General features: G+C 36.1%; 1 long non-coding RNA gene across 1 annotated transcript; it reads right to left on the bottom strand.

Annotated features, from left to right (window-relative positions):
• Positions 1-2,707: 2,707 nt before the first annotated feature.
• LOC122153953 lies at positions 2,708-21,417 on the bottom strand. Its single transcript, XR_006165810.1, has 3 exons — positions 21,217-21,417; positions 18,291-18,293; positions 2,708-2,720 (listed from the first exon to the last, which is right to left on the bottom strand). It is a non-coding gene; the product is annotated as an uncharacterized LOC122153953 (long non-coding RNA).
• Positions 21,418-23,505: the final 2,088 nt, after the last annotated feature.

The following is a 23,505-nucleotide window of genomic DNA, read 5'->3' as shown; positions in this document are numbered from 1 at the left end:
GTTTGTAAAGGGAATTGTTTCTTAGGATCACTCCGAGAGTACACCTTCAGAAAAGTCTGGGTCTTTGGCATATGTTTAATTCAGCCTTTATTTACTTAAAGGCATACCTTACAGAGAGAAATCCTTAATAGCCACTGTCCAAAAACATCTAACAAAAAAATATTGTAAAACCAGCTGAACCAGTTCTCCTCTACACTCCTTGGACACAGGTAGTTCGATATACTCTTTCAAGACTGTGTTTATACTATACATGTTATAGTATACAAGAAAATGGATAGCAAGCAGGTTTTAGGTATTAGGAATTCAGAGGAGGTCACTGACCTTTCTAATCCAGGATATTTTATCCATTTGTGATACACCTTTCTTTTGTTTGTGAAGAAAGTGAGTTTACTCCATCGTTCAGGACACACAAAGACACATGCTTCATTGTGCTACCGGTAGTCTAGGAAAGACAACTTTGAACAGGCAAAGGCTTCCTTGAGTGCCTCAGAAGACTGATGTTAGTAAGAATTTCACTGGAACAGAAATTCAGCAATGAATTTAGGGATGGAACAAGAATTTTGAAAACATTATAGAAGTATTTTTCAAATGTGGAAAACCAGAGAAACGTCCAAGGAATTAAGGCTTCCAAATGAAGATCATATTTTATGCTTTCAAAGTGTGGGGGGTTTAGTATATTTTATCAAATACTTAATCTTCAGAATCCTTATAAAATATTTTACTCTTTTGCACTCCTTATAAACCTGAGGACTTCACCTGTGAAAAATATTAACCACTCAAGTGCATTTATGTGCCTTGTAAGTGGTTTTGCCTTATAATTACAAATTAAATACTAGTTATTAATAGAAGTGTGGGAAGGCGAGTATCATTCCACATTTATAATAGTATAGGATGTTAGGGTATTCCCTCATATGTACTTGGTTACAGATTTATATGAAAAAAATGGAGGAAGTTTACAATTCCATTTGAAGGGATGAGAAGCATTTGGAGCATCCCCAAATAGCAATAAGAGCCATATTATTATTATTATTGCTTTGTATTAATATTTTAATTATATTCGGGGATTTTTTTTTCCTTAAGAAAAACACATGAGGGAAAGGACTCAATCCTCCATTATAAAACATCTAGGAAAAGTTAATACAGAGGGAAAAAAATGTAGTAGATGATGACAAAATGCACTCAAAAAATTACATCTTTTCTATGGCACTTGAGCTTATCACATCTTTAGTAGAAAATATTGTCCATATAATTCTACAGAATTTTCAGTAGAAGATCAGAGATTGTCTGCACTGTTGAGAGATATCTAAGAACAACTACCTTTGGAGAAAAAAAAAACAGTATAGGTCAGAAAATCTTTAAACTAATGGGGCTTGGATCATATTCTATTAGTGACTCTTTACCTGCCCCAAAAACATTTGGGTTTTCTGTGCACGTTACACTACCTACAACATATTTTTAGTCTTGCTTTGAGTGTATAGGTGATTATCCTTGTACTGCTAGTGTTGAATAAAAATTTCAAACATTAGACTCACTCTCTGCCTTTCCACTGAATGCATTCCATGACAAAACAGTAGCCTTTAACTTCACCAACAGCAGTGAACCAAAAGCAGCTAAGACTGGCCAGGAGTAATGTGGTGTGATTTGTAGAATTATTTTTATGAAAGTCTTTTCTTGTGGCTTATTTAATCTCTAGCTATTTTCTTTGTTCGGTACAAACAAATCCTAAACATTTCAGGTACCTCCTATAAAGTGAATGCAAACAAAACCCACCACTTGCATAATCATTTGCATAGACATTTTGTTTTCATCAAATATACACCAAATGACCAATCTACACTAAGTGGTTGATGGCAATTACTTCTGAAATTAGAAAAAAGATGTTGCTAAACTAGTGAATCTCATTAGCCTTATTTGCATGAAGTATATATTAACTATAATCTTAAAGAAACTCAGAAAGGAACATGTTTATTTGGGGTTACATTAGAGTAATTTCAGTGTTACGCAGCAACAAATTATATTATATTGTTTATGTAAGTCAGTAAAATATGGGAACACTACTGATGCTATTTCACATGTGCTTTATCTCCACAAGTAGCCAAAGAGTGCATCATGCATGAGGATGTGTAAGCAGATGTTTCTAAATTGTTATTTTATGAATAAGATGTTTTAATAATGCATTGATTCACCTCCATTTACTGTGTAAATACATGGCAGAACATTATGCGTAGAAAGGAAAAGCTTCACTCTTCTTACCAAACATCTAAAAAGTCCCTGCTGTTATCTGCAATCTTAGTAACAGTTCAGGGTATTTCCTGTGCTGAAGTCTTGCCTGTGTTTCAAGTGCTCTTTGTTCATCCTTCTCTTAGTGGAGCAGAATATACTCTAAAAAGGTACACTTTATATTTTTTTTTAATGTATTTTAGCAATGAGAATTTGTAAGTAATTTATTAGGTATTTTAATGAAGATAGAATCCTGTACAGGAATCTAATAAAAAAATGTGCTCTTCTTTGTTATTTTTCTTAAATAATAAACATCACTGTCTCAGTTTCCCCCCCTAATTTGCAGGATAGGAAAGGAAAAGCCCAGCTTCTGATCTGAGGATCACTTCAGCATATTCTGCTGCTTCAAAACAAGTATATGCAAAGACCGTGTGCAGATTTAACACTTGAGGGATCCTCCTCTAGGCTCTAACGCTGGTTGGACTTATGCAAAGATGATGCTTGCCAGACCCAACTCACGGCCAGATTGTCAAGCTGTGTGGTCTCCTGAACTGCGCCAGCACGCCAGCAGGCTCTCACACAAGGGAGTGGGGAGCAAGGCGTTGACATGATGCATGGCAGATCAGGGTCTTCACAAACACAGCCCTGTGGTGCCTCAGACAGAGGAGTCTCACCTTCAGGTGGGGGGATCACCCTTGCCTTGTTCTCATTCTGCTCCAAGGAATCTCTAACATCACTTCATGGAAACACCTAATTTCCTTCTGAGGACTCTTCCTCCTGCCATTTAGGTCCCTTTGCCTTGATGTTTATGACACTTTTATAGAGGCTATTTGAACTGCCTGAGCAACAAATTCGGCACAGCTTGGTTCCCAGTTGGGCTGAACAGTCTTTAAAAACTGGCCTCTTCCATTAAACCACAGCTCTTTGAACAGGCCTAACAGGTCTCTGTAAAAGGAAATATTAGCTCCTGCTGCAGTTTGGGTAGAGCCAGATTCAGCAGATGTGAGTGGACCCACTGTAAGAACAAACCCCTTCCTGAGCCTGAGATACAAATGCCAAGCTTGCCTGGAAGCAGAGTGGCAGGTACCTAGGCAAATGTCATGCAGGAGACTCAAATGCTTTCCAAAGTTAGGTTTGCAACAGATGTGCAATATTTGAATGGGGACTGGGTACATACAGGCCAATGGTGTCAAAGCAAGTGCCTATTTATCTTTACTGATATGGGCCCATAATCCTTAGTTGAAAAGCACAATGAGAAGGATACATATAAAATTGCCCTGAATTTTTATTTTCAGTGAGTTGTAGGTGCCACTTCAAAAATGCTAAAAAAAAAAAACCTCAATTGCATTTAGCACATTTGTGCTGACTATTATGGTATACATGGTAAATGAAATCTCATCCCTTAGCTTGAAAAAATCCCCACACTATAAACCAAGCAAATAGTAATGATGTTTTACCTATAACGACATTCCATGTAATGTGACTGTTTGCCTCGCTGCATGTAAAGCACTAGAGCAAGCAAAACTGACAAGCATTATGCATAATCTGTTTGACAGATAATGATGTTCCTCTGTGTGTGTACAAGTGTGTGTGTGTGTGTTTTATTATTTGGAAATAGCAGGAAAGCAATTACTTTATCAACAACTCAGAATTAGTCCTCTTGCTGTGTTTCCAATTTGGCTGTTTTAAATACATAGTTAATACACAAAGACAACTTCCAGATACTTTGCTACAGAAAACCTTTCCCACAGTTCTCTTTTCTCTTTATTCTATTTAGTACTATATCACTGGACAATGAAATGAGTTCATATTTATCCAGACTTTTTCTAATATCCTACCCTAGCTTACAGGCTTTTGGGTGATGGTTAAGTAATTATTTTCCATCTATCAACATGTAACCATCTTAGTACAATGAAAAAGCCACAGAGGTGTTGGGTTGGTTGGTTTGATTGTTGTTAAAAAATAACACCCTAAAAAATCTTATCAGCCTCACACTATGCAGCACGTCTTGAACAGCTTTAATATTTCTGTGCTGGTTTGAAGGACTTTGTACTGAAGTACCTAAAACATTGAGAATATGAAGGATATTTTGTCCTCCCCAGAATAAAGAGCAATACCAACAGCTCAAAACACTGCAGTAAGTGTTTATCTGCATGTTTTGCTTCTTGGCTCTTCCAGTGTCAGGAACAGGGAGACAGTCCCATCCTGTAGCCATCTGATCCAGCGAACTTCTGCCACCTCTTGGCCTCCTCCCTGTTACACGATGCGGTGTAGCACAGGGAATCAGAGCAATTCACCAAGGTCATTCTCATAATGCTTTGGACTTGATGGGATGTGTTACTTGTCTGTTGTTTTAAACCTTCTGTTTGCAGGCAGTTCAAAGCAGTGGGGGATGGTAAGCTCAGAATGACTTTTCCAAGACTCTGCTGGCTCTTTTCTATTTACAGTTTCTATCACACTTATCACAATGGCATCTGAGCACTTTTCAGTGTTAAAGATGACAATTACACTGACGGCTTTTCTAAACCTATTGAAGCCTGCCACTGGTTGGCACAGCTTCCTCTCAGCTGCTAGATATGGGTTATGAGATTGCCAATAATTTCAGAGGCTGACAGACCAGCAGTGTTTCAGCCCAGGGATTACCCAAACGTATACCCCTTTGGCTAGTGTCTCAGTCTGTCAATTATAAGATTTCATCTCAAAATGCTTCTACATGCCAATTTTAATTGTTGTCAAAAAGCTGGTGTGTGTGGATGCAGATGCATAGTGCTGTTACAGTTTACAAGACAGCAGACAATGGTAGGATAAAGTAGGTGAAATGCTGGTTACCAGTGGAAAATTTATGACAGTATGCAGCTGCATTGAGTTTCTGTAATATTATTTGAATACAAACAAAATAGCTGTGGTAGGACTTTATTCTTTTATTCATTACACTTGTCTTTCAAAAATTACTAAAAAAAAAGGAAGTTAGTTGTAGGCTGTTAGACATCTTATCAAATAGTCATTCCACGTATGTTGAACAAATTTGTCTTTGGGGAATGTGAACCTTTTCAAGAAGAAAACAAAGAGAACTTTTCCTTCTCTATTTATCTCATGCATCCATCATCCATCTACCTCAGTAATAGTATTCCAGGGCCATTTAGAAAGTACATTCTGAAAAAAATATCTGCTAATCAAAATGCTGAGTCCCAAATGCTATCCTTGGGAGATTCTGAAATGTCTAGCTATGGAGAGAAGAAGTTCATCTTGCCATGTAAATTTATGTATGAGAGCATCCAAAAATCTCTCTCAAAAAAGTTAATGATCCAGACAATGACAAGTTAACCTTCACTCAGCAGGATATAGAAACATGAGGAAAGCAGGGGTTTAGTGCCAATGGACTATCATCTTAAATGGTATAAATTTGCATGGCTTTATGAAATCCACACTTACTTTCAGGATCTTAGGATCTTCAGCAACAAGTTAAAATTAGATATCCCATTCCAGACTAGCTAAACTATAAGCTTACATAAGAAACCCCCATCCAGAATAACATGAACAAGACCTCATGTATTGTTAAGTATATTAATAAACCATACTGGATAAGCCAATATAGGCATTTTTAGGCATCTCAGAACTTGAGCCTTGACTTATTAAGAACCTCTTCCATTCATCCTGATCATTCAAAGCTTATTGAAAGTGCCATGAAATTACATCAGCCAATTCTCTCAGCCCTTATGGGTGCATCCTGCCAGGCCCATGGATTTACAGGTGTCCAGTTTGCTTGTGTATCTATTTGTTAACCTGATCTAACCTGTTTCTTAACTTTGTTTAGGGTTTTCCTCTGTTTACAGATTGTTCTTTGGGTAAAGGGACTGGCCTTTGTTTCTTCTGCTTCAAGGCAACTGATCTTCCCCAGAAATTGCATCAGAGACCAAGGCTGTTTACTCAGGACTACAGATGCAGGAAGCTGCGAAATGTCTTTCCTGCGTTGAGTGAGTGGTGGGTTTTTTTTGGTGGCAGGGGAGGGGGCTATAGGGGCGGCCCCCTGTGAGAAGCTTCTCGAAGCTGCCCCAGCTCCAAGTCAGCTCCACTTCTGTTTGGAATCTGAGCCCATCAGCTGCGCCTCTGCGGTAATGTATTTAAGAAGGGATGTGGTGAGGAGCAGTGGAACTTGTGAGGAGGTGTTGTGGCAGCTGCGTGAACACCAAGGTCAGTGGAGGAACAGAGGAAGAAAGGAGGGGGGAGGTGTGCCAGAGCAGAGACCCCCCTGTATCCTGTGGTGAGACGGCAGGGCAGCCCCCCCTGCCACCCATGAAGATCTGCGGTGGAGCAGATATTGATATGTGGCCTGTGTTTTTTTTTTACTTGGCTGATCAAAGTGCTGTGCCCAAAGAATGCCAAGGTCTTGTGGGAAAAGGTAGGCCCCGGTGTTGTAATTCAGCACTGGGAGAATTGCAGCATGCGGGCGTGTCCCACGCCGGAGCAGCTTGGGAAGGGCTGCAGCCATGGGAGAGAATCCAGTCAGAGGAATTTAGTGACCCACGACGGAGCAGTGTGGGGAACACTGCGGCCCATGGGAGGAACTCACGTCGGAGAAAGTTTGTGGACGACTGTCTCCTGTGAGAGGGGGACAATGATGGAGCAGGGGGAGAGGTTCCAGAAGTTCCCCCCACAGAAGATGGAAGAAGCAGCAGCACTGACTGCACCCCCCCATTCCCTGCCCCGGTGCTGCTGGAAGGAGGTAGAGATATCGGGAGCAGAGCTGATCCCGGGAAGACGGGAGGGGTGGGGGGAAGGTGTTCTCAGGATGTGACAATGCTTCTCACTGTCCTACTCTGTTAAGTGTTGTTAGTGTCTGTAATAAATGTATGTTCTTTTTTTTTTCTTCCCCTAGTGAGTCTGCCTTTTGTTCGTGACAATAAAGGGGGATTTTTCCCCATCCCAGTCCTATCTTGAACCCCAAGCCTGGCTCTCTGTCCCTTCTTATTTCTGGAAGAAAAGGGAGAGAGAGTGGCTGCGTGGTAGTTGGCTGCCGACCAGGCTCAAACCATGACAGTCTGACAGACATCTGCTGCTACAGTGGGAAAAATAGCAGTTACATTTCAAGATTTCAGAATGCATCTAAAACTAATCTAAGTCCAAGAAACAGAAAGTGTATTGTGGTTATATTTTAATGTACCTGAAGCAGCTGCAGTAGAAGGTTTGTAATTTATTATATATTAAATTAATTCATTATATGTGTCATAGAAACCATCCCACCTAAGTCAAGAGAAAATCTGTTACCAGATTACATGAAACTAGAGTTGCATCTTTTGTTACCACATATTTCAATAATCTGTGATGGGAGAAAGACAGCAAAAATGAGCATACGTATCCCAAAAAATCTTACTTTTTGTTATCTAGGAAGATTTATGACCTATGCTATCCCTGAAATGAGGAAGTTCAACCTTCTTAGCACTTAACATATACCTACAATGTTGATAATACTATAGTTTTCAAAAATGTCCTAGATATGTCATACTCAAACATAACACCATGAACTCCCATTTGTTAATATGAATTAATGAGCAGATGATGTCCAGCTAAGGCTGGGAAAAATAATAATCATATATTGTTAGGGTTGATTCACATATACATATATGTAGTATTTTCTGAGGAATAAATCCTTTACCACAAAAATTGTCTATCTTCTTCTTAATTATGTAGGCATCCCTAATGTTTTTGTAGGGGTATAAGGACAAAATTTTGACTAAACAGAGAAAGTGTAGCTACGTTATCTTTCTGTTTTGTTTTGTTTTTTTGTTTGTTTGTTTGTTTGTTTGTTTGTTGTTGTTGTTGTTTGTATAATAATTGCTGACACCAGAAACATGTTTTGTGATATTTTTGTAGTTTTATTTTTATAGGAACAGAAATCATTTGAATATTTGCTATTGAGTATTTTCAAACAATAATTTAATATACTACTAATTTATTTTAACACTTCTACAAAGCATGAGATTTACTGAGAATAAATTCAAAATGTATACCATATTTTCTTCTACTCATCCATGCTGTTCAGTGTCTGAAATTCAATGCTTTCTTATTTTTGTGGTAATGGGGTATTTTTAGCTATTTTTATATTTTAATTACAGACAGTTGAAGCAAATGAGTATTTCTTGGGACTTTAAAGATTTCTTTCAAGAGAAGGGACACAGAAACAGAACCCAGAAACATTTTTGTGTAAATTATAGTGCAATTAATTTTCTTCTATTTTGTAAAGTAGAAATTTATTTAAATATTTAAAGAAATAAACATTGTAAAACAATATAAAAGCCTGGATAAATTATCTCTCTGAAGATAAATATGTAGAACTATTTTTGAAACATTTTCTGAGGAGTATCAGTATAGTCCTTTTCTGCAATCTGAAATAGTTATATGTAAGACTATTAATATCATATTGCTACTTCATGGCTCTTTTGCTGCAGAATACGTAATTATAGTGGGAATCATTCCTTCAGAAGTATACATTTCATATTCAGATGGTGAGATGGTTCAGTAAGACTACTCTAGTTCAGATTAACAGGTACAGAACAAAATGTAAAACCTTTCAGCAAGAGGATTTCTGAAGCATTAAACAATCCACACACACTCCTCCTTCTGGATTGCTTTGGAGGTTGGAGTTGTTCATGGAACATGGTGTGCCATAAAATTAGAGTCTTCTCAATGTCTTGTAATGTCTTCCTGACTGAGCCATCCTGACTCCTTGTATCCCTTTCTAGACCCCATCTCACAATGAGGGTCTCTTCTTGAGCTTTTAAACACCTCTGTCACGATGAAGAAACACTGAAAAAGTCTATCAGTGCAAAAGGGAAGCTGGCAATTTTTCTTACTATGTCTTTTACCACTGTGGGTCCCAGACTGGGAAAGATTGTATGTCAGAGAGATAATAATAATAATAACAACAATAATAACAATAATAACAATAATAATAACAATAATAATAACAATAATAAATAATAATAAAAACAATAATAATAATAATAATAATAATAATAATAATAATAATAATAATAATAATAATAATAATAATAATAATAATAATAATAATAATGTGGCTTATTTATTAATAACCAGTGTATTTTAAAAGGTTTATTCACTTCCAACTCCTTTGAAACAATTTCCTACATTTAGCTTATGAACTCCTGACAGTGTTTTAACCCTTCTGAGGCTAGGGAAAATTGCTTATGAAAACAAACTTTCTTGTAATTGCAGTGCTAGCTGCATAATATTTTTCTGACAATCTTTATGTTGGCATCTTTTGTGTTATTATCTTAACTTGAAACATAGCTTGTGCTGTTTTGTGTCATTAAGAAATGATGGACAAAAGTGTTTTGGTACTTGTCAAACAGAGAGCTGTGAGAAAATGTGCAAAGTAGGATTGTACATCTAGAGCTTGATACATGTGGTCAAAAAAAAAAAAAAAACAAGCAACAAAGCAACATAAATAAAGCAATTTTTTTCTAATTGAAATGTATTGCAGAAAAGTCTATTTCTGGGCTTTTTGTGTTCCTTTCAAAAGCACTTTCAGTTGTACCTTTAAGAAAATTAACTCAATAGTCAAGGAAGCTTTTGAGAAAACATTTAAAAATCAATTAAAAAAAATTTCATCTTTCAACACTCAAGAATAGTCAGAACAGCTAAAAAAAGCCTTAGCTCCCCTCCTCTTCTCCTTTCACTGGGCTGTTGTATCAAGAAGTTCAGCAAAACAGGCTATATTGGACCAGCCCTCTGAGTGCTTTGTTAAATAGACAACAGGGCCGAGGACTGCGGTTCCATGAGGGCACTGATGGTTCTTCCACCTTTTCCTGTGCTGTAGGGATGGTTTCCTCCTCATCCAGAGCTCTCTAGATTTCACTGATTGTATTTCCTCTTCATCACAGTCTGAGGATAAGCTATTTGGAGTGTAGGATTCTCTCTGCATGCACACACAGATTCTTCTATAAATCTTTGTGCTGAGATTTTGAAATCAAGCCAAGGGACAGAGGATTAATCTTTCCTGTAATGAGCAACTCTCCAGATAAGTGCTGGTTGATGTTAATTTACTGTGGTTACCAGTTACCTAGTATTTCTTCGGAGAATCCATTTGTGTCCTTTCCACAGCATATTATTCATTAGCTATTCCTGTGGTATGTGTTAAAGAGGTTTCCTATGTAAAAAACCCTGACAAACCAAAACAAACACTAAAAAAGCAGATATGAATCTGTAGAATTAATTAATTATACACATTTTGGAAATCAGAGGTTTTGTAGCCTGTTTTCTTTAGGCATTCTATAGAAGTATATGTTACACTGACTGAGGCCCAGCTTCAACACCTTGACCAAATTCTAGTCAAATATAAATATGGGTTATAGTATTACTGAAAACAGATATGACAACAGATATGCTTAAATAGCGTATCTTAATTCTTCACTAAAGTTTGGCATTTTAAGAAAATGGCCTCATCTCAGAAGGTACAATTATTTTTGATATCTATGAGGTAACAGCTTGGAAAATATATTTTTGGAAGAAAAATAAATCTTCTTGTTAAGATATTTTCAGGTCCTACTGGTAGAAGTCCTATTGTAGTTGAAAAAACAAGAAGAAATAATAAATCAGTGATGTCCAAGGGCAAAAAATTCAAGAATTCAATGTATTTTTTCAAATGAACTTCAATGCTGTTGAGGGAATAGATGCTGAAGTATAAATAAAGAATGTAGGTGACTATACTAAACTATCTTCTCCAAAACATACTTTATCAGAATAAATTATAGATATTCAAATCTGACAATTTTTCATTAAATTTAAGAAATACCTACTAACTGGTTAGGAACTTTTATAAGACTGTAATTCATCAGATATAAATCAGTACAGTTCTACTGGTATGATGCTGATCTATGTCATGTGAAGTTATAGCCTAGAGGCCTATCTTTCTAGTCTTGCTCTTGCAAAATATTGAGTACCTTCAATTTTCACAGAAACCAAAGCTAGTTAAGGGGAACAAGGATCTTATCAGATACCTCAGTAGGTTGCAGAAATGAACTTCTGAGCCCATAGGCTACAATCTATACTAAAGAAAATATCATTTTGTAGTATCTTGCATGGATGTCACACCATAGTTTAGAAGGTAAGGGCAGTGAGTCTATAAATCTGGATCCTATTCCTGGCTGAGTCAGCAGATTTACTGATTTTCTAGCACACAGAAGATAGATCTCAACAACCTTATAAAAGTCCTGATCATCTATCTAAGTGGCAGTAGCTCCCTTTTGTTTTCTACAGAAACCAAGATAGGTCCAAAGTCTCCTCACTGTGTGGCATGAAACTGCATGCTGGAGCTTGGAACACTACTATAGGTCTTATTTTAAGGCATATGTTCTATGAACTTAGGCATGTCCTTTTGTTACTTTGTGAGTTCGTTTGTCTATGAGGTTGGGTACATGCTATCCATCATATATGGTGTCCAAGGAGTATGAATAATTTCCTCTGTTTATATGTTTGCACATTCTCTATGAAGAGACTAATCTCTGCTGAGAGTTCTTTGTGGTTTTATGAAATAAAAATGCCACAGCTTAATTATTTTAAATGGAACAAATTGCATAGGTACAGCAATAACACGTCCAGAACGTGTTGTTGTTGTTTTCTAGTGTATTACAAAAGATATGCATATTTAGTCATTCTGATTTGATTTTTGCAACTACTGTTCCTAACAGGAATGTTAATTGAACAAATTTAAATAAAACAACCTACAAATAATATTTTTCAAAAATGGAATTAATGAATGTTCACCATGAAGACTTATATATAGAATAAGAATACAGAAGCTTTTTCTAAGGTTACGACTACATGATTTGTCCAAATTAAACAATGAAGTTGAAGTACAGGGGTCAGTCTGTTAATAAAGTTTAGTAATAGCTTTGTAGCACTATAAGTGAACATTATTATTTTTACCCTTTGCTCTCTGTATACTTGACCTGTGTGCCCACCAGGACGATGTGCACACCATTACATAATAAGTTGCCTGACTTCCATTTAACCTGCTTATGTGATAACATCATATATGGATCAGATGGAACTGACTGAAATTGTCTTGAATAAATAAATAGGTTCTACTTAAGACTGCATGGGCTACATCTGCCATATTCAGGATGAAATACTTGTATAGAAATGAGGAATTCTGTATTTATCAAATAAAATTTGTTGTATGCCACAGATATCTTACTACAAGACATATCTTTGTCTTTTTGAAAGCAAAGACAAAATACCTGTCACAATCAAAGAACATGAATCACACTTTTAAAATATTTTACATGTAAGAAAATTCAGTTAAGAAAACAAAACTTTAAGCTTTTCATATATTTTTACTTAAGTTGTGAAAACTACTTATTTCTATTTTTATCGAATTGAAATGTTTTTCTAATATTTGAATTGAAATTACCTTATAGGTTTTTTTTTTGTCTTAACTTAAAGAAGCTTGTTAAGAAAACATACAGTCCAATTTCATTGAAATAGCAGTCACCCTGTCTTATTAAAGTTCAAAGCACTTCAAATAACTTTAATGAAGGAGAATGATAGTCATATTAAAAATGCCAGCATAAGCATTTTTATTTATTATTAAAAATAAATAATATAATTTAAAAGTAATTTTACATTGCCAGTAAGATCTTTATTTTGAAAGGTTGAAATATATTTGTTATAATTATTGAGCTCCTTCATCTGAGACCAGCAACTTATTCTGTTAACTATTATAAAAATACATAATCAGAGTTTACAAATTATTTTCATGAAACAAAAGTATGTAAGAGGAAAACAGGCAAATTGTATTCCTCAAAACCTTCTGTATAGTTTAGGACAGTCAGAAAGAGAACAAACCAGAATGTATCCTTGTAAAAATATTAGATTAAATTATATTGTAGTAGATTAGATTAATTAGATTGAATATTATAATTCCTTTAAAGTTTGGGGTTTTTTTTCAGTATGTGAAAATATTTTTTATTTCATGCAGGTCTCACTATTTAACTCTCACTTATCTACAAACAGGCAATTTTTATTGGCAATGCTCTTTGCTTTCATGCTTTGCATATTATATGCTTTTCATATTATAAAATAACATGGCATATTTTCTACAGAGATTTCTAAGATTCCTTAGAAAACATGGTGCTGGTGATTTACCATTGGTGAGAGTTATTTTCAAAAAATAAAGTGTTAGTGTAGTTAGGGATAAAAATTTTAAAAATACTTGAATTTTGAAAAAAATATGTTTTATCACACACACACACACACACACACACACAAAAGATGAGTTATAATAAAGACAGAATAAATACATGTCATTTTGTACATTCTGGGGGTTGCCTGAATAACAGCACCATGAGAATGAAAGTAGACTAGAGGTGGATGCTAATATAGGAAAGACATTCAAACGCATATCCAAACAAACTATAACTTTACCTCTGGTTTTCTATTTCATATCTCTCTAACTCACTCCATATTCCTTTAGGCAATAGACATCATCAGTTCTTCATGTCTAAGCATGCTCTGTTAATTTCATAAATATCTGTTGGAAAGTAAGGACAGTTAGTGTTTTGTTATCATTTTATAAACCTATTCAATTTATGGGCATAAATTTCGTAGACAAAATATATTAAATATCAGTGACCATTAATAGATAGAGATGAATGAAAAGTAATATTGGCCACAGAATTTCATTACTACTGTTGAAAAAATCTGAGGACCTCTCATATCTAAAACTGAGAGCAAATGACTCATTTGATAGAAGGCTTGACAGATCCCTTGCTTACACTCTTTGCCCATTGAAAGGGAGAAATATGCTTTGAAAATGCCTTTAGCTTTTGGAAATTCCTTCAGAATTCAGAAGTTTAGTTTTTATCTTTTATTATATGACCAACAACTTCTATCACAACAGAATCAAGGCCAGTTGGTTTTCAGCTCCTACTGCAATGTTAAAATTAAATAATAAAGAAGACTTCTATTTGGGTATTTTTTGAAGCAGTAAAGGAGTTTTATTTGCTCAGTCCCTAACTCAAATGTGATTAAGAGTTAAATTTATTGGCTTTGACATTAAGCCTGTGAGTTGAAGGATACCAAAATGAGATTATTTAGAACAGGATCATCTGCTGTGGGCTCAACACCTGCAAATACAGTGTTTTGAACATATATAAAGAACTCAATATGGCATACCTTTCCTACTGACATGATATAAAGTCCTCTACACATTCAGAGGTCAACATTAAGCGTAGCAGTTGCAGCACATACAGCAGCCTGTCCTTTACTTTTCAGCTACGAGGTGTCCTTCAAACTAGATTTCTTCCCTTAAAAGTGTGTTGCAAGGTCAGATCCTATGTCCTGGTCTAGATCATTGCATGGAGACAAACAAATACTGGTCATCATTTACAAGTGTTTGAAATGATATATAAATATGAGTGGATTAAGTCACATTACAGACCCTGGTCAGAGAATCAATTACATATTTGAGTTGTAAAACAGCTAAATATGTGTTCTCAAGTTTTTACCCTACTGTACATTTCAGAATTGACAATTTACTTGCTTTTTATGATCTCAAAGAGAGACTGGCCTCATGCAGAGAAAGCAATTCTGATAAATACACTCTTCTCAAACTGCACTGTCTTATAAGCCATCAAAGCAATTTGAAAATCAATTTGATATTTGACAGGGAGCCAATGTATTACCTTCAGGATACAACTGACATGCTGAGGCCACTTAGTGAGAGGAAAATTCTGACGACACCATTTTGCCAAAGTCAGAATATCTGCAGTATTGTCTCAGAAAGATCATAGAATCAAATATGTTAAGAATCTAACTTAGAGGTCAAAGTTCAAAACATCGGAAGCTTTAACATGTACACACAACTGGCACAGCTGGTTTCTGACAAGATGATACCATTACATTCTTTTTTTTTTGACAAGGGATGTACTGAAGTGTTCGGCAGTTCCCAGGCATTCTTTATTAAGCAGTAAGCATGAGCAAACTAGTGAAAAGTTTCCTTAGTCTGTTGGGATCATTCACTGATACTTTTAAATAATTTCTGCAGAGATGACTCAAAAAACTGATTCTTAAGAGCAAGGATTTTTTTCTTTTTTTTTTTTTTTCCATCTGAAATGGTAAGTGTGTATCAGATTACTGATATTCATAAAATATTTCTTATGGAAAATGTTGTTTTCTCTGTATTGTTTTGCATAGTTATTTTGAATTACATAAATGGATTTTTTTCTAGATCTCCAGCAACTCAATATTTCTATAGTTATAGTAAAATCAGTGGTATTACTTTGTGTTACATAAAATGAGGTATAGACCCATTGTCTCTGCTTTTAATTAAAAAGTTGCAGCAGGTTAGTTTCAAATGGAAAAGGGAGGCAATATTCTCACAGGTTACAAAAAATAACTATTTAGAAACATAGATTTTTACCACAGGCAAGAAAGGTGAAATTTTTGATATTCTTTTCAAAGATATAGACAAGATAATGGTTGTAAATGGTCTAAAACCAGAACAAGTATATATTACTCCCCAAAAGACTAATCAATGAAGGTTGCACAGGTCACCATGAGCTATAACTGTCAAAACCTTACAAATAAAAACTGTAGTTCAACAGACATTCTCCAAGGTTGATCAAAACACTTTTTGAAAAAATTTTTAATCATGTATGAATAAATTACAAAATTTTAATAAGAAATTAACAAATTAACAAGAAAAATGGAAAAACAGAAGAGCTGTAAATATGTGCTTATTGAAGGGGAACTTAACTGTGGATGACATTAGCAATCTTGACGATATTAATTTCTCATAGTCATATGTAGATCACAGATAAGAATTTAATAGATACACTGAGACATGGAACAGTTAAGGCATTTGTACAAGGTCACATGGGAAGTCTCTTGCAGAGTAGGAATAAAACTGCTCTATCATCCTATCCTTAATAATATTTACCTTTTCACTAAGTCATTCTCCTGCCAGAAGATGAACCGCTTTCATGTTAAAAAACATAAAAACAACTAAGGATCACTTTGGCACCAGCTGGAAATAAGGGTGAGTAAAGGATAGTGACAGCTACTACTCTGAATTTCCTTTCAGCTAGACATGCAGAATAATGCCATTTGAACTTCTGTTGATTTACTGATATATATTTTCCCCTATTCATTTCCCATAGTCTGCCACATCATGTGGGTAATCTATTTCTTGAGAGATGTAACTGTTATTACACTTGGGACCAGCTAGCTGTATTTTTCTTTATCTTTAATGCTTCTACACTTAGTTATGCTTACAGAACTCCTTGGAAAAGATGGTGTACTTTGTCATAAGGCATAAATCTTCTTCACAAAGTGTTCTTTAAACTCTGAATACATTGTTAAGGAACAGAACTGCATCAGTAGTTTAGTTGTACACCAGCTGACATAGTTAACATCATAAGACTGTGGCAACTGTAACTACTAGTTCCATTGCAATAGTCCCCGAAATGCTGCTGTGCAATCCAGACCCAGAAAAAGATTTGTAAGGAACAAACTGACAAAGTGTGAGTTACCTCACATGTGGTGCTCTTTTTCATTCTGCCAAAGAGAAAGAAGAATGAAAAATGAGAAAAGGTAATGAAAAAAAGACAAAGATTTGCTTTATAAATAAAGTAAATACAGTAAAAACAAATAAATACAGTAAATACAGTAAAAAGCAAAGTGATCTGGGTAATGATAAGATGTCCTATTAACTATAGAGATTAGTTTACTACAGTCATTTAGTCAGGCTAAGTTTAGGACTGCAGATCAAATTATTGCTTTAGTAAGTCTTACTAAACTAGCCACTTTCACCTTTTGGTCTTTGTGCTAATGTGTTTTCAATGACCATGTTAATTTAGGTGAGATGTAACTCATTCTGCTAGTGTAAATCAATGCAATTTCTTTTGTGTAACTTTACATACGGGCAGCCTGGTAATCAGTGACAAATGAACAGACCTTAATATTAGAAATATATAGCTAATACTATGACAGCTTATAATTTCACACAAGATAGGGGTGAACAAGAAGGCAAAACATTGGCAAATCGTTTAAGTGTAGAGTCATCTAAAAAAGAACAAATTTGTCTTCACAAATATAGAACTAAAATACTTGAGGCTGTTTGTTCTCAGAAATTAACTTTTATAATCAGTGTTCTAATGCAAATGTGGTTCTTACCCATTTTTTTCTGTAAAAAAGAAACATATTGAATATATGTATTCCAACAGGGAAAGTATCCTCAACATAATGAAAAAAATATCAGGTCAAATCCTGAGATACCTGTATGTACAGAATTAAAGTACAAGAAAGCTCCACAAAGACAAGTCTATGCAGTGGTTTTTTTCATTTGTTATTTTACATGATAAAGAACAAGACCTTCCAGCAGATCTTTACATAGGTAACAGCACATGCTGTGCATAAATAACAGTGAGGTCAGTAGGTCAACTTCCAATAAGAACTACAAATATAATCCTGTCATGGGAGAACAGAAGAGAGTATCAGTTGCACTAAATACTCTTTCCCCTGTAAAGTAATCAGTAGTACTCCAGGTAATAAACCTGCAGTGGTATTAACTAGAGAAGTCAAAGAAAGACCCCTGAGGAACTATAGAAATGACAGCTACTAATAGCAATAATTTTAGTGCTGAAATGCTGGAATGCTTACCTTTAGCCCTAAATTCAAGGTACTTGCATTGTAATTTTCTTTGTTTGCTTTTGAACCATTGGTATTCAGTATGAAATTAAAGCTGAAATGTATATAGTTAATGAGGAGATATTATTCAACAAGGGCCAGAACAATCTAATTTAGCATATTTTTAATAAATCACAGGCTTTAAAGGAAAAGCCATGAACATGATCTCTTATTATCTGTTACTGTCCGGAAGACCCTACATGGCTGACAATCATCTGGACAATTATCAGTATAGTAGTCTCAAATGGAGGGTTGAAACCTGGCATGTTGCAAATGAAGAGTTACACACAAGGGTATATTGGACTCAATGATGAAATCTTAATATCAGGTATCACCTTTGTCTATCAACAAACAAACTTTACAATCTTTTGAGAGAAATTTAGATGACCATTAGAGCATGCAAGTAGGAAAGACATGATGAGAAGACATATAATTCCTTCCTTTTCTCTCCACATTTAATTCTTTCCACCCTTCAAATAACATTAGAAATAACAAAATGTTTTAGCATTCTTTAAGAAAGAAGCCTTTTTATTCTGTGCCACTCTGGCCAGCTAGTTGGACAGCAGAAATGATGGGATAAATCAAGGAACCCTTTTAGTATCTACCTATTATCTAGGTATGTATATGATCAAACTTTATTATTATATTTGTGACAGTATCAGCAATGCCAAGAAAAAACATAGTCTAAGATTTAAAATCAGTACTTTTACTGCGTCCAAGAAAGGAATATAAGGTCTACCAAGATGAATCACATAGGCCTAGACTACACTGAAGAAAAAAAACAACAAACAAAAAAGTCCTCAGAACAGACAAGATACAACGAGAAAAGTTCTTTGCATGTACCACTGGAATTTGCAGATACTATTTGTTTGGGACTGCCCTCCCAACATGGGCAAAATTTACCAGGGCTACAACAGTTGTTTCCAAAGAGAGTAAGTTCTTGGATAAGTACCTTAGTAGAGGATTCAGGATGAGAACTGGATTTCTTCCATTTAATAACATATCTTCCAGTTAAAACAAAACCGAAATAAAGTGTGGAAATACATATAAAAAGTATTCATCTTGCTTGATCTAAGGTTGATTCATTTATCTGATTTCATTGATTCATCCTGGCCTAATTATTTTTAATATAGTGACAGTGAACAACATTTTCTGTGAAACCGCTGCTGCTGGAGTCCTTGCTAACTAACAAATTCAGCAGAAAGTGTGTGTGCCAGAACTGTGCTGAGAATCTGTGTATGCCACGTCATGTCCATCTGCTGTATACAACACATGCCAGTCTCTTCAGTACATGCTGGGAAGACAAGGATGCAGTGTAGGGAAGCAGAAGAAACTAAATGCAGAATATAAATAAGACATATATCTGATTTCTGCACCATTTTTTTTTTTTTTGTTATATGTCCTTTCACATTAGTTCTTGTTAAGGTCAATGACCATATGCCATTTTCTAAGCAGAAGACATAAGCAATTAACTTTGTACTAAGGTGAGTTATTCATACTATGCATACTAGTATCAAGCTTTCTAATTTCCTGAAATAAGCAGGATTAGAGCTGCCAACTTCTGCTATGTACTCCTGCTTCTGTGGTCACTATTTCTGGCATACATTTCCACATTAGAAACTGACTCGTTGAAATTACGGTATTATATGGAAAAGAGTACAACTTAAATCAACCATTAAAAACAAGACAGACTCCAAAATTCATACACTCATGAAACTCTTTGCATCTGCATGGTACAGCTGAGGATATCTATTATTATATGTAGCACTCAAATCTGTGTGTAGATCAATGAAGAGATGGTAGACCTATCTAGAAAAGAACAGTCTTACCAACAAACCAAGCAGCCAAACCCAACATATTTGGTGTGCAGACAAATCCTGCACAGGTAACACTTGAATAACTGTTTACTGCTATACAGCTGTGCAGTTGAGCTTTACATGATTATTAAGATGTGAATTTTTGCTTTTTCCGTCTGGGAAGTTCTTCAGTTAGGACACACATCCTAGATATATTCAGATGGGAAATTACACCTCTCAGAAGGTGTATAGAAAATTCATAGTGATAAAACTCTGGGAAGAGATGCAATCACTTTGGAACTCTGGCAGAAAAGTAATATAGAGCTCAACCAAACCACTTGAGGGCAACTTGGTGTTGTGGAACTACAGTCTGTCAGAAACAACATAGGAGGGTATTCACAAAGTATTCTCAAGTGACAAGTGAGCTCCCATCTTCACTGAAGGTGGGTAAAAGTACCAAGAGAAACCAAAGCACTCTTGCTGTCACTGCCTTTTTTTGTTCATTTCAGTGTTTCACCCTAGGAGTTTAGAGAAAGTGTTGCCTGTATTTTAGGTATATTTCAGTACACTTTTCCGAGGGTGTTGTTTGAGCCTGGTCAGCAGCTAAACGCCACACAGCCGCTCACCCACCCTCCCCCCACTTGGGAACGGGGAGGAAATCGGAGGTGCAAAGGGAGACTTGCGTGTTGAGATAAAAACAGTTTAAAAACAGTAACAGAACAACACGCTGACAGCAGTATCAGCGGGTAATGTACAATACAGCTGCTCACCACCCGCCAACCGACACCCGCCTGCTCCCGCCTGGTGATCCCCAACACAAAGGCCCCACAGCCACACTCCCAAAAGTATGGGCTGGATGAGCAGACAGTGGAGTGGCTTGAAAACTGGCTGAGGGAGTTGCACAAAGGCCCAGGGAGTCGTGATCAGTGGCACGAAGTCTAGTTGAAGGCCAGTAACTAGGTGTGTATGCCAGGCGTCAACACTGGGGCCAGTCCTCTTCAACATCTTCATTAATGATTTGGATGACGGCACATAGTATACCGTCAGCAAGTCTGTGGGTGACACAAAACTGGGAAGGGTGGCTGATGTGTCAAAAGGTGGTGCTGCCATCCAGAAAGAACCTCAACAGACTAGAGAAACTGCTGACAGGAATCTCATGCAGTTCAGCATAGGGAATTACAAAGTCCCGCACCTGGGAAGGAACAACCTCCCCCAGTATATGCTGGTGAAGTGGTACTGGCAGCACCAATATACACTGGGACTGACCAACTGGAAGGCAACTTTTCAGAAAAGTACCTGGGGCTCCTGGTGGATATCAAGTTGAACATGAGGCAGCCCTGTGTCCTGGTGGCAAAAAAAAACAAAAACAAACAAACAAACAAACAAACAAACAAACAAACAAACAAACAAACAAAAAAAACAAAAACAAAACAAAACAAAAACAAAAAAAAAAAAAAAAACAAACAAAAAAAAAAACAACCAGTATCCTAACAGTATCCTGGGCTGCATTAGGGAAGTATTGCCAGCAGGTGGAGGGAGATGATCCTTCTCCTCTACTCAGCACTGTGTGAGGCCACACCTGGAGTGCTGTGTCTAGTTTTAGGCTCCCCAGTACAAGCAAGACCTGGACATACTGGAAAGAGTCCAGCAAAGCTCCACTAAGATGATGAAGGGACTAGAGCATCTCTCCTGTGAGGAAAGACCGAGAGAGCTGGGACTGGTTAGCCCAGAGAAAAGAAGGCTCAGAGGGAGGATCTTATCGGTGTGTACTAACACCTGAAGGGAGAAGTTGCAAAGAAGGCAAAGCGATATTGAATTCAGTGGTGCCCAGTGACAGGACCAGAGGCACTGAGCACATGTGGAAACAGAGGAGATTCCCTCCGAACATCAGGACACACTTTTTTACTGTGAGGGTAAGAGAGCACTGGCTCAGGTTCCCCAGAGAATGTGTGGTGTCCCACATTGGAGATATTCAAAAAACACCTGGATGTGGGCCAGGGCAGCTGACTCCAGGTGTCTCTGTTTGAGCAGGGAGGTTGGACCAGATAACCTCCAGAGGTCTTTTTGAATTTCAATCCTTCTGTCATTCTGTAATACTGAGTTTGCATTTGAAAACTACTTAACACTGAGTTGTGAAAAAAAACCTTAGTGATTTTTTAAAAATTATTTTTCTTTCCCTGAGCTTAGTTAACAGTACTTTATGAAATATCTCTGAGCCAGAAAAGAATCCAAAACAATGTCTTCTGAGCAAACAGATCAATCATTTCACTTTGTTCCAGAATTACTGGGCCCAAAAATTTCACAACATCTTTTAAATTGGTGTGGTGCTTAGTCAGACTTGATATGGGATACTATCTCCATGTCAAAACAGGAGACTTAACATACTCTGTGTGTTCAAGGCTCTTCTGGTTCACAGGTACGTCATTTCACTGTTAACACATACATTTGGGAAAGGGGAAGAGGCTGTTAGACTATATGTGTTTATTTGCAGCATTCCTTCAGATCTTTAGAAATCTTATTTAATTCTGCCTTACTATTTGAATCAGCAATTATACTCTTAGGTGACTCCTGAAATCAGTCAATGATCAGATTTTTTTTACTGCTTCCCTGTATCTTTTTTCTCTTAATTTTCTTCAGCCATCCTGACATGTAGCTTTGTCCTCATGACGTCAACTCTCAGACTCTCTTCTGATCTTCCTGACAGCCCAGAGGTCTCTCTAGTGTTTTCACTTACCAGCCTCCAGCATGGCCCCCATCCCTGCTCTTCTTGAAACTCCATAAAAAGTCCATTGCCACTGCTGTTAATATGACACTTTCTTCTGGCATAAAATACTCAACTTAAATTTACACAATCTTTTTCTTTTACTGGAAATAGAAAGCCTGAATATATAATGTAGAACAACTTAGTTAAACATTAAACACTTTAGTTAAACTCTCTTTTGCTATTTACAGTATCTTTTGCATAATTTTTTTACAAATCACAGTTCAACTGCTTGCAAATAAGTATGCTGAATAGGCATAAAGAACTATGTCTATGAAAGAATATAACCTTAAAAGTCTTGCTTATTTGAGAAAAATGTTGATTTTTTTTTTTTTTCAAAATAGGATTTTTATTAATGTTTTCTAACTTGCAAACCAAATTAAGTGAACAGTTATAATGGCTGTACTGGAGTGTAATTAATATTTGGGTTTTTTTATGTTATATTTTTAATACTGTATGCCACTAGTCTTTGGCATCTTTTAAAAAATTGAGTCCTGTTATACTAACATACTGGTAAGACAAATTATGCAGTTATAAATGTCAGGTAGAAATCATAAACAAATATTTTTACAGTTACATGTATATTTTTGAGTCCATATTTCTCTCACACACGCACTCCTTTTTTTAGTATTACATTTTTTCTTTAGATTTTCCATTTGGTCTTTTATATGTCTCAGTTGTACTGAATTATGTTTTCTTGCTAGAAAAGGTCAACATCTGAAAATAGGAACCATAGTGATTTGAACACTAAGTACATGATTTCTAAGAACCTTGGCATATATTTATCTTCAACTGTTTGACATACATTATGAAACCACTTGACTGTGACCTATTTCGTATAACTTAAAGGCTAAAATGTACTTGTTTCACAGTTCTCTTTCCCAACTGGCAAACTCTAATGAGAGCAGAAGATAGCACAAAATTAATCCATTCTCACAAGGCATTAACAAGGAATGAGGACTAGAGCAAAAGTAATAGTTTCTTACAACAGTCTTTCTCTTGTGATCACAGATGCTTTTA

This window comes from Tyto alba, unplaced genomic scaffold (genome assembly GCF_018691265.1).
Source record: "Tyto alba isolate M040663 unplaced genomic scaffold, T.alba_DEE_v4.0 Super-Scaffold_27, whole genome shotgun sequence".
Classification (NCBI taxonomy): Eukaryota; Metazoa; Chordata; class Aves; order Strigiformes; family Tytonidae; genus Tyto; species Tyto alba.
This window is presented reverse-complemented; position numbering and strand designations above follow the sequence as displayed.